This window comes from Phoca vitulina, unplaced genomic scaffold (assembly GCF_004348235.1).
Source record: "Phoca vitulina isolate PV1807 unplaced genomic scaffold, GSC_HSeal_1.0 scaffold31, whole genome shotgun sequence".
In the NCBI taxonomy this organism is placed as follows: Eukaryota; Metazoa; Chordata; class Mammalia; order Carnivora; family Phocidae; genus Phoca; species Phoca vitulina.
Genome location: NW_022589734.1, coordinates 16535540 through 16547797, shown reverse-complemented (window position 1 = coordinate 16547797; position 12258 = coordinate 16535540). Strand labels below are relative to the sequence as shown.

The 12258-nt window shown below is 42.8% G+C and overlaps 1 protein-coding gene and 1 pseudogene across 15 annotated transcripts in view; both read left to right on the top strand.

The window, feature by feature from the left end:
• ATXN1 (ataxin 1) overlaps positions 1–12258 on the top strand; it is a 391544-nt gene that overhangs the window by 161024 nt on the left and 218262 nt on the right. Inside the window, exon 5 of one of the 14 annotated variants that reach the window (XR_004301879.1) lies at positions 11746–11936. The exons of the other annotated variants lie outside the window; for them this stretch is intronic. The gene's annotated coding sequence lies outside the window, so the exon portion shown is untranslated. Of the gene's footprint in view, positions 1–11745; positions 11937–12258 lie in introns of those variants that run through there. 14 annotated transcript variants of the gene reach the window in all.
• Positions 1411–3434, top strand: LOC116645051 (annotated as a pseudogene). The gene has a single exon (XR_004301881.1). The product of XR_004301881.1 is annotated as a peptidyl-prolyl cis-trans isomerase A-like (transcript).

The following is a 12258-nucleotide window of genomic DNA, read 5'->3' as shown; positions in this document are numbered from 1 at the left end:
TCAATGAATGAGTCAGACACCTACCGTGTCCTTATCATTGTCTTAGACACGAGGGGAGATGCATAAGAAGTATAAGACATGGTCACATCTGCTATGGTGCAGCACAAGATCTAGCTGGGGGTTAGAACAGCATGCGTGATGAAGTAATAGTGGACTACAACCCAAAGAATAAAATAAATCTCCATGAGTCCATATTGATATAACTAAATAATTGAATAAATAAGTAAGTAGGGCAAAAGAATTCTCCTTACGGAAGAATTCCAATAAGTAAACAAATAAATGAGAGGCTTAGAAGCCACAGTATTGTTCCACTGATGAATGCTAGAATTGGTGGGTGAAAGATTAAGCAGAAACAGGATATTTGTAGCATTTTAAAGTATCTCCCTCCAAAATACTTAGTAAATTACAAAAAGAAATATGTAACTCTACCTGGAGAATCCTGAGAGACTCGCCTTAACTAAGTGATTAAGTTTTAGCATCGCCAATAATACATACTGACATTGGGTGCCCCTTCGTAGGAAATGCTGAGAAGGACGCATCATTGCTGGGGTGTCCTTCCCACTCCTGTGTAATCCCACTGTCATCAAGAGAAAATAGCCAACCCCAGTTGAAGAACATTCTAGAAAACAGCTGATGAGGAGTACTCTTCGAAAGTGTCATGGTCTTAAAGATGAGGAAGGATTGAGGAAGTGCACGGATTGGAGGAGACAGGACGTGTCCATGTCCTGTGAAAACCTAGAGGGGCTCCTGAAACAGAAAAAGGACGGGAGTGGAAAAAGTGGTGAAATCCTAATCCTAATAAATTCCATGATTTAGTTGGTAGTGTTGACCAAGCTTAATGTTCTAGTTTTGATCATTGTCCCATGATTATGTAAGACTTGAACATAAAGCCTGGTGCTGGGGACAAGGCATTGCCTCAGTACTATTTTTGCAACTGTCTATAAATCTAAAATTATCTTTATGAAGATCTAGCTGAGGACACAGTACCATTCCCCAAGAGGCAATTACAGAGCAATACATGACAGTATACAACCAAGAATTTGCAGTGGGCGGGGGGCAAGTGTGGGTCAGTGAGTGTTGAGAGGAAGGGGGTATGGCTGGGGGAGAGGGGTCAGGATGAGTTTCACAGGAGAAGCACCTTGAAAGGAGGTGTAGAGATGATGGGTGGGACAAACAGGGATCAGTCTGGGGGGCACCTGGGGGGCTTAGTTGGTTGAGCGTCCAACTCTTGATTTCAGCTCAGGTCATGATCTCAGGGTCGTGAGATCGAGTCCCATGTCAGACTCTGTGCTCAGTGGCGAGTCTACTTAAAGATTCTCTCTGTCCCTCTCCCTCTGCCCCTTCCCCCTCTGCGCTCTCTCTCTCTCTCAAATAAATAAATTAATATTAAAAAAAAAAAAACAGGGAAGGGTCTAGGAGCAGGGACAGCAGGGACAAAGACTGGAGGGAGGGATGCAGACGGCCTCTGTGGGATAGGTGGAGAGGCCGGCCGAGGGTTGTGTGTATTGTTGCTGGAGATCAGTATGAAAGGAAGCTGGGCCCTTGTGGGGAGGGCGGAGTAGAGGACCACTGAGATGTGGCATCAGAGTTTGAAGTTCATGGGGCAGGTGACACGGTTCCAAATTCTCGCTTGAGGAAGTGACACAGTGAGACGGTACATATATAAAATTGGCGAAAGCATATCCAGGTGGCTGGGACTCGGGAAGGATGAGGGCAGGTGAGTTAGGAGTGAGAAATAGGTAATGAGGCCTTGCAGATGCCTCCCAGCAATGGTCCGTCCCATTGTGTTTTTCAGCATTGCAGTGAGACAGTGAGCCCTTGGGCTGCGTCTCCTTTGAGTTGTTGGCAGACAAAGTTCCAAAGACAGCAGAGAATTTTCCTGCTCTGAGCACCGGGGAGAAAGAATTTGGTTATAAAGCTTCCTGCTTTCACAGGATTATTCCGGGCTCTCTGTGCCAGGGTGGTGACGTCACTCACCATCATGGCACGGTGGCTGGTCCATCTGTGGGGAGAAAGCGGATGATGAGAATTTCATCCCGAAACACATGGGTCCTGGCGTCTTGTCCATGGCAGATGCTGGACCCAACACAAATGGTTCCAGGGTTTTCATCTGCACTGCCAAGACTGAGTGGTTGGATGGCAAAAGTGTGGTCTTTGGCAAGGTGAGCAAGGGCAGGAATATTGTGGACACCATGCAGCGCTTTGGGTCCAGGAATGGCAGGACCAGCAAGAAGATCACCATTGCTGACTGTGGACAAATCTAATAAATTTGACTTCTGTGTTATCTTAAGCACCCGACCATTCCTTCTATAGCTTGGGAGAGTACCCCGTCACCCCCAACTGCTCGAAATGTCCTATAATCTTTGTGTTCTCACTACAGTTCTGCGGATCCATATTTTCCTTACTCCCCTCCAAGTCTAGCTGGATTGCAGAGTTAAGTTTATGATAAAGAAATAAAAAGCAAACAGCAACAGACCTCTTCTCATAAGAGGTCATGAGACGCTATTCATCTGGGGCCTGGGGTGGCGAGTCAGAAAAAAGAAGCGATAGCCTATCTAAAAGCATTTGAAGAGGCAGACTTGTAGAACTTAGTGATGGATGGATGTGGGGCATGAAGAAGGAGGAGTCAAAGATGATTCCCGAGTCAGGCTTACAGGACAGATAGGTGACGTGGGTGTCTGTAAGTGAAATAATTCCTTCAGCAGATATTTGAGGGCCTACATTGGGGGATTATGTATTCTAGGCAAAGAAGGGGGATGAAAAAGCTGCCAAGGAAACATGAGCAGAAAAAAGCCCATGGCTTGAGCTGGACTGAATGGCTTCGTAGATGACCAGCTCAGACCCACCTACTGGGGGGAGGGGGGTGGTCCCTGTCCTCCAAATGAAAAGAAGGGAAGGGATTGAGGGGATTGTTCTCTTCCTAACAGCAACCATGAACAGTGTTAGGATATTTTTTCAAGTTGGCATTTCTCTATGCTTAATAAAGATGTCAAGCCTACCGTTCAGAGTCTACTCACCAAAAAAACCTATTAAATCACCATTCTGCTTAGGAAAAGCCCACACATACTCTTTTAACTCTGCCAAGATAGCGATCTCTGGATCCCAACGGTCTCAAACACGAAAGTTAAAATACCATAAAAGCACAAGGAACTTTACAGAAGAAATAGAAAAATAAGCTGGTGTGCTGAAGTTTCAAGCTCCCGATCTTTAGACACTATGTCTTTTGGACTTGGTTTATATAATGGTGCCCATTGAGCAGACTCTTGGTTAATGTTCTTCTGGACAGATTAGGCTATGTTATTCTTCTCTTGGCTTGCCCCTTCTCTGTGTTACTTGGCAAAGGGTTTCTGTATCCTTTATTCCTTTGTTTTCATCATTTATTTCACAATTTTCCACTTCGGCTTCAAAGATGACTATATATATGCATGTGTATATATATATATACACACACACACACATATCCATAAATGTATGTGTGTGTATATATATGTGTGTATATATATATATGTGTGTGTGTGTCTATATATATATATATATATATATATATATATTTTTTTTTTATCTCTGCAACAAGCTGGTAGCCTCCTCATCAGTAGCTATGAGCTGTTATCCCACACAGTCGGAATCAGTCTTGGGGCTTGGGTAACGTCAGGATAGGGGCAGAAGAGTGGGTGTATTCACTTTGTGCACACTTGGACTTATGCATCTGATTATGGCTGGTAGAAATTGGATTTATGTGTTAAAGGTCTTTGCATGCAGGTCTTTGAAGATTTCCATTCCTCTCACAATCAACATTTTAAGTTATGTTTCTTAAAAATTGAGTTCTTACCCCTTTTTTGATATCATCCAATGGTTAGACAAAAATAGACAATAAATAGACATTTTATTGAGAATAGGAAACTGAAGAGCACGTTAACTCCTTTTATGGTTAACTGTACATGGAAACTGCTTGGTATTCTTACAAGTGTGCAATTGTGGTGGTTCTGATTCTAGTCCAGAATGAAGCGTTGTGTATCACTTTTGCAGCATGTAAACTTCAGCTCCAATATCTTCTTGATGATGAGAGCTCTCCATGAACTATGAATTGCCTATGGTATATTTAAAACATGGTTTAAATGGCAGTATGTTTCATAATACAAATAGATGTTTTGTGTAGAATTAAAAAGAAATGACATCTTTCATAGAGTGGACATTGGCAGTGACACTCTATGGAGTGACCACAAGGTGCCCTCTATGTTCAAACTCAGGGGATGAAGAATCTTTCTTTTTTTTTTTTTTAAGATTTTATTTATTTTTTGACAGAGAGATACACAGCAAGAGAGGGAACACAAGCAGGGGGGAGTGGGAGAGGGAGAAGCAGGATTCCTGCTGAGCAGGGAGCCCGATGCGGGGCTCGATCCCAGGACCCCGGGATCATGACCTGAGCCGAAGGCAGATGCTTAATGACTGAGCCACCCAGGCACCCCAAATAATCTTGTTATGGTCTTTGTATGTACTTCAGTATCTTTTTCATAGGGAGCATAGTTCTAAATTGTAATTATAGTCAATGGTTCTATCTAAAGGTTCCATATAAAGGTACTTTTTTTTTTTTTTTTTTAGAGAGAGAGCATGAGTGAGGAGGGTCGTTTAACCTAGCGGACCTTTCAGAAATGCAACAAAGAGATGAGGGTGGAGACTGCCAGAAAATTGTCGTGGAAGAAGCAAGGATAGAAAGCCAAGTTTTAGGAATGAACAAAATTGAAGTTCTATCTTAATTTAGAGTTTGTACCGTACCCTGTAACATTCAATAATGTAGTAAGGGGCATACGTACAGAGTAAGAGGTAGCATGGTTACGGGTTCCTTCCCTTCTTCACTGTCATCTTTTCTTCTCTAGTTTTCTCTTCATCCCTTCCCCATGAAAAGTAAACTGAATAAATAAGAATGAAGTGAGCGGGCTGTTTTAACGGCGTTTCACATGATGTCACTTCTGTGAAATTTGTCATAACAAGAATATGATCCTAGTTTTCTTATCCAGTACACATACTTTTGCGACCCTAACCTACTTATGAAATCTGCAAATAGTTGGAAAAAGACTTCTCAAGAAGGAGAAGAATGACCGACAAAACAATCCTACCCTTGACTCTGTGGATGAGGCCCTGAGATACCCAGAGCCCCGAAGGCCAGGCAGGGCACTGAGAGTAAGGTTAATGATGTAATGAGTTCACTTACCCGGTTCCCCAAGTAGATTAAAAGGAATAAGGGGGCTTTTGAGTGTTAACTATATTGACCACAGTGAAGGAAGTGGAAAAACTCGAAGCATTATGAAATCTCAGCGGGGGTGGGGCCATTCATTTTAAGAGACAAACCAACCTAGTGGATTATTCAGGGTAGGTGAACATAAAGGACCTTTTCCTGAGATGCACAAAGAGGAGAAGGCACAGAGAGCAAGGATGGTGCATTAAGAACTGCCACCTGGTGAGAGTTAACTTCCAGGATTCACAGTTGAGGGTGGAGGTATCCACAGGGTAGAGATCCCCAGACCCAAGAGTCCTTCCATCTCATGGCTCAGCCATTCCCTAAGGTCACTGGGAGACCTGAAGGTTCCTCTGCAGCAGCTGGGGGGGAAGAGAGAGAGTAAAAGATCTCACTGGAGATTTATTAATGGAAGAGGCGTACATCACTCTCTTTCACGTTCCGTTGGCCAGACTTAGTCAAATGGACATACGGAACAGCCGGGAAAGGTGGGAAGTGCCAGCCTCTAATGCCTTGGGAGGACAAGGAAGCTGGTTTGTGGAACCCTAACCAGCCTCTGCCACTAACCAGCCTCACTGGGTACCTTCTTGAGCCTGATGTCATCCTTTACCTCCATCCCAGCCGCACCCTCGGGCATACCTGGGTGAGTACCCAGTTATTTGCAGAATACCACAGCTCTGTCCCAGGAAAATCAAGAGCCCACCGAGTCAGCGTGTCAGGACTCATTATTCTTCAGACCATCTTCCTCTGAACACACACTCCCTGATGTTCTCTTCACTGGGAAAAAGAGCAAGCAATCATGTGTGGCTCCACATGGAAAGGCAGGGAACCTTCTAAATACCTCCACTAGGAGATGGCACCCCCATCACCATCCTGGGCTTTAATCTGTGCGGATTGGTGAGGCAACTGCTTCTCTTTAAGTTCTTTCAACTGTACTTCCTGGGTCCTGTTCCTGTTAACATAACTCAATTCCAAAGGAATTCCTGAAATTATCCCAGTCCTTCCAAATGTCTCATTATCTGTGTTCTGTACTCAGAGCTTGGTTTATTCCTATTGCACTCTCCGGAGATTGTATCTCCCACCAAACTCTGAAACAAGTGTTTACTGAACTAAACTCTCTGTAAGTTTTAGTCAGTTATCTGAGCACAAGACTGGGAGTTTGGGGAAGAGGGGTGAGGGTTAACTATATAAAATTATTTTGGTGATCTATTCCATGGGTTGGGATGAAGTGTTTAGATAGAGGGGGTGGAATGAAAGTGGAGCCAGGAGGCAGTCTATAAAGAGAGGCAGGCAGATGCCAGAAAAAACTTTGGAAGGTCCAGGTGAGGAAGGAGAAACCTTCTTCCCACCTCCTCTTGATTTTTGCACCTGGTGTTCCCTGCTCAACATAGGGACAACTTGTTTGAGAGCTGTCAGTACTAGAATTTGTCAACGTTATGGGTTTAATAGCTCTTGTTTGCCTTCCTACAAAACAAAGCACTATTTATAAACTTCGTTTCTCTGAGAAAATGGGTTTGGAGTTCCAACCAACTGACTTACAAATGAACTTTCTGTGCACAGATCATTCATAAATTGGGGACAGCCTGTACTGGGCTTGTAACCCAGAGATAACGTTTATCAGTGCTTTATCAGTATGGGCTTGTCAAGTTAACTTATGTTTACTCTTTTCTGCATTCATTTTGATGATAGCCTTGCTCTTAAAATTTAATACCGTCTTTATGTTTGGAGAAACATTTCCTTTGGAGGTGCCTCAAATATTCTCGTGAATTGGAATAGCGATTTTATTTTATCTACCAATTTATCTTTAGTACGATTCATGGCTATGAAAATCTTTTGCACAGGGAGTCTGTAAATTGTAGAAAAATTGAGAACTATTTTAAGGAAGTGGGGGAAAAAAAGAATTCTTTGCTCATATTACCCCGGGTTGTCAGATATCTTGCAATATAATTACTGTGTTGGTTTGTAAAGGTTAAAGAACGCTGAAGTTTATAATTCTCTTTTGTGTATGTGTTCCACACATACACGGGAAAAATCCAGCACATCAAAGCAAAATGCCTTGCTAACATCAAAGTTCTGAGCAGTTTATAGTTTGTCGACACAGAGACATAACTCACGGATTTTACATTTGCTTTTACAAATATCTGATGAATCAGTTACTTGCTCCAAGGAGCCAATTTGCAGATTACAAACCTTGTTTATTTCAAATCTGTTTATGGGTGTAATGCATGCACAGAACTATTCTTGCTGGCATCCTACTGTAAAGCAAAAAGGTAGAACCCTGGTCTTGGAGCTGCTCCTTCTTAGGGAGCTTACTATCCATATACAAGCGAAAAATTCTGTTAGCCGAGCAGCTGACAGAATATGATCACAAATGTTACTGATGCTGTTCTGTTCGGAAGCAGAAATAGAATGCCCAGGATGGTGCAAGCTTGTCATAGTTAGATTGTCAGGGTGATGTCCTGCTGCATTAAAAAGAATACTTTGTTCCCCCCTCACCCATACACCCCTGCAGTGGTAAGAAATTGTTTCAGCTGTTACTCCGATTTGCACTTGAGGCTCAGATTCTGTTGCTAGTGTAGTTAAAATTTAGTGACTAGCAGTCAGGTTTAATGGTCTTCCCCTTCTGTTTAAATCAGTACTGTGGCCCTAGTTGCTAGAAACATTTCCTTTTAGTTTCAAGTTTATGCATTTTGTTGTATCTTTTGCTGGTTTTTCTTTACTGTCAAAACTATAAGAACAATGTTGATGTCATGATCTTTCTGTCCTCCCCCTCCCCAGTCTGCAATCACTTTCTCCCAAATTGCCCTCATAGATTTCAGGCACCTTTATGTTAAATGATCAGTAATTGACTAATACCTTTGGAAGGGTTTAACAGAAATTGAACTGCAAAGCTGTGGTTTAATACAAAGAAGCCTACATGAGTGTGAAAGAAAGCCCTTTATGAACTGTAGAGTACTATAGAAAAGTGGGGCATTATAATTAAATACTGTCAGGTTATTACTGAGCATTGACTGTCAAAACGTGTAAAAGGCAACTTATATTTTCCCCATAAGTACACTGCTCATGATGTTCCAAGAGTAGCTAGAAGTTGCTCCAATCCGGCAAGGGAGTGTTTGGGGGAATCCAGAATTCTAAAATGCCAACAAAAGTCGTTAATTAAGGGAGAACTCTGGAAGATCCCTCCTTAAGACCCCACAAGAATCATGGTACCATCTGAATTTTTCAACCATAGCCAAACAAAAGCAGAATAGGGCATTGTACTTCTCATATCTGGATGCAAAAAACATGAAATGCTGAATGTAGAATAGAAATCATTAAGTTTAATGGATTTCTCTTTTATGACCAGCTTGAGTTTACAGCTTTCTAGATATCTGGTGATCCATGAAAGTTTTATTTTTATGATTTCAACTTAAATCTTATATAATCTGCTCTTAACTTCCAATGTCATGAAGAAATCCTTTTTCTCTCTTTCTGGAGGACCCGCGCCCCCCCCCCCCCATCATGCCCTGCCAGTTAGAGTCTTGCAGGTTTCAGCACTGATAGTGCTTGGATTCATTTGTAGATTATACACACCAAATGGGGTTGGCACCTCTTCATGAAAATTGGACCCAGTGGGCTACTTATAGTCACTGAATGTGCTTGTCTCCGTGGAAGTTTATGTTTTACAGCTGACATGCCACTGACCAGAGTAACCTGTCATAAAACAAGGCACTTCATCATCTCTTTTGTGCCTTCAGTCCTGAACATTGAAGCCAAAACATATAAAGAGACTTTATTGACATTTAAAGAGACCTGATTAACCCTATGTAGTAAAATGGTTTTCGTGGGAAGTCTTTGAGAAACGCTTTCGTGTTTGATTCCTGGAATGTTTGAAGACTATAGGCAGTGTGCTTTTTGTGGTCAAAAGCCAGCATTATCCAGAGACTTTCAGAGTCGTGCAGAAATACTCTTTGCTGTTGTTTTTTGTTATCATGATGATGATGATTATTATTGCAAATGAATAAATTGGCATTCTGATTTTTTTAACGTAGGTATTCCCTTAAAAACACTGTTGACTTTTGTGAAAAAGGTTGATTTCCTGGAACCGATAATATTATGAGGTTGTTTTGTAGGCAGTTATTGGCATGTTTATCAGATAAATCAAACATCAAATGGGCCATGGAGAGTGGTTTTCCAGTACCTTATCCTTGCAATTTGTTCCCTAAAGAAAGTCATGTTGCCTCTTCACTGGAGTAGTTTGGAGAAAGCATTGCTTTTAGGTCCCCCGTCCTCATGATTTGGAGAAGCCTAAAACCGAGGCCTCAGAGCACCCCATCAGTATTTCTTTTATAAGCTTTAAACTGGGTGTGAAAAGGCCTGTCCACTTAAAGCTTTTGCCTGTGAAGATCAAGCAGAGATTGATTTTTAACCACTGTGCTGATGGGGAAACCAAATGCAGTAGCCAGGATTGAAAGAAGCTGATGGAAAGAAAAAGCAAAACAATCTCTCTGGCCACCCACCTGACAATGTCCCCAGAGGAAGAGGATCGATATCTTCTGATATTCACAATTAAAGAAATTGCTGGAATTCTGCATCACATATGCTCTACCCATCAAGACCTCTCACCCAGGGAAGACAAATATTCTTTATTCAGGAGAGGGGAAGCAGGAGGCGTTAAGAGCTGTGTAGCTAACTTTTTTTTAAATGTACAGTGTCTCATTTTTGCTATATTCACAGAGTTGTACATTTGTCACCACCCCACAAAGAAACCCAATATGCATTGGCAGTCACTTCCCATTTTCCCCTAGCCCTTCACCCCCAGCTCCCGACAAGCAGTAATCTGTTTTCTCTGTAGATTTGACTATTCTCGACATTTCATATAAATAGAATCATACAATACATGGACTTTTGTGTCTGGCTTCTTGCATTTAACATAATGTTTCCAAGCTCCGTCCCCACATTAGCAGGTATCCACAGTGATTCCTTGCTAAGACTGAATAATATTCCATTGTATGGATGTACCACATTTTGCTGATCCACTCGTGAGTTGATAGCCGTTCAGAGTGTTTCTCCTTTTTGGCTATTATGAATAATGCTGCTATGAACATTCCCAAACAAGCTTCTGGGTGGGCATGTTTTCATTTCTCTGTGTAGCTGACTTGTAGGCAGTTATAAATCAAGACAGTAAATGATTTTTTCCGCTATCATTTGTTTGCTTCATTACTATTTCTTCTTACCTATCTCACTCTCCTAAAAATAATTTTCCTTGAGAAGGTGGTTGTTGGAAGATTAAGAACCTCAATTAATTTTTTACTGATCCCAACCACCAGACTCTTTCCTAAGCACTGGGTATGTGTTACAGCATTTCTCAGATAATGGTCCTCACTTTCCAACTGCCACATGGCTGGGGTCTAGATGGGCTCCTAAAGCCTGAAGCATTCAGCCAGGAAGTGGGAGGAACTGGGATTTGGACCCACATCTATTTCACTGTTCATTACAGTGCTCTCTGCTATCTTCCTCATCCTAAGATTAACCTACTTGTTCACCTCTCAGAGAATTCTCTTTCTGTTCATGTGCCTCCCCTCCATCTGATTTGGTCATGAGAAGTAGGGAATGTGGTTCAAGACCCTTTATCATATGCCCGTGGACCTGGAGCAGGCATCAGTATTCCCTCTGGACAAAGTGATCATTTCCCTCTCTGTTTGAGTGAGGGGCTCAGTCCAGCCTGGCTCTTCTTATGCTCTGCCCCCACTCTCTGTCTCCTCACCTGAACCTCACCTCCTTCATGCTGGACCCACACATCCTGCCACACCTACAGCCTGTTTATCCACTCGAGCCAACACGCTTTACACCCGTCCACATTTGAAAACCTCAAACTCTGCGACTCCGTCCTCTGGGCACAGCCTGGAGTCCCCTGCATTTTCCTCCCATCCGCTGCCCCTCCCTTCCCACTTTCTTCGAAACTTATCATCACTCCGGCTTTCTGCAGAGGAATATTTACTCCTCTTGCTTTTTGAAAATCTCGAGACATAAATCCTTCACCTGTCTCATGTCTTCGGTTCTGTGCATGGCCCCAATCCCACGGCCTCAGATGTACGAAGTGGGGCTGACCTCCAGGATCAGACACTGCACGCCAGACATGCGAGGCCTCAGGAATTCGGAGGAGTCTTTTGGAGGCCGGTTGGGTAGGAAGCCTGAGTTTTATAGAATGTTTCTTGAAATTCTTTTGATTTTACGTTTCCAGGAGTTTCTCTAAGTTATGTACAAGCCATACTAATTGCTCATTCCCATTCCCTCCTTTGGAATGCAGGAGAAGGGAACATGAAAGGGTCATTTTTCTCATCTATATAGGAGAGGAGGTTGAAATTTGGGGTTAAAATAACGTTGGGGATTACATGTGAATTTCAGCCACCTCTGCCCTCCAGCCTACCAGGTGGACAATGGAAAAAAGGCCTCTCATGGCTAAGAAGGTCATGAAGCGGGGAAAATAAGCCTTGCCAGATCTTTCGTGATGAGAGATTTGTGTCTTCAAGGGAATCCAGAAAGTTCCACTTGACAGAAGAGGTGGCAAACAAAGGGATTTGCTGCAGTGTCTGTGAGAGGGTTAAAATGAAGAGTTTTGTTTGAGTCTGAAGCCCTTTACTTTTGCTGACCGGTCCGTTCTGCCTGAGCGCCCAGGGCTCCTTCAGAGGGGAGTTGGAGAGGAGCCAGGTGGGTACAGATTGGTCTCCGTCCTCCTATCTTTCCCCCCCCCCCCCCGCCCTTAGAACCAGCGCATTAAGGGCATGTCTGATGAAATCACTCCCGTGTTTATCAGGACATTTTTACAGCTCTTTTGTTCTAAATTTAACTGATGGCCAATGAGAGACTGAATAAATCAGGTAAGTAGAAATAGGCAAAATTGGCCTTTTTGTGTCCTGAGGATAAATCTAAACAAACTTCCCTAGTTGGGAGATGTCCAGCTGTTGCATTGGCCAAATTTGAATGAATTATGAAGATGGAATTATCCACCTGGGCTTGGAGGGTAGTCCTGCCTACTCTGGGGG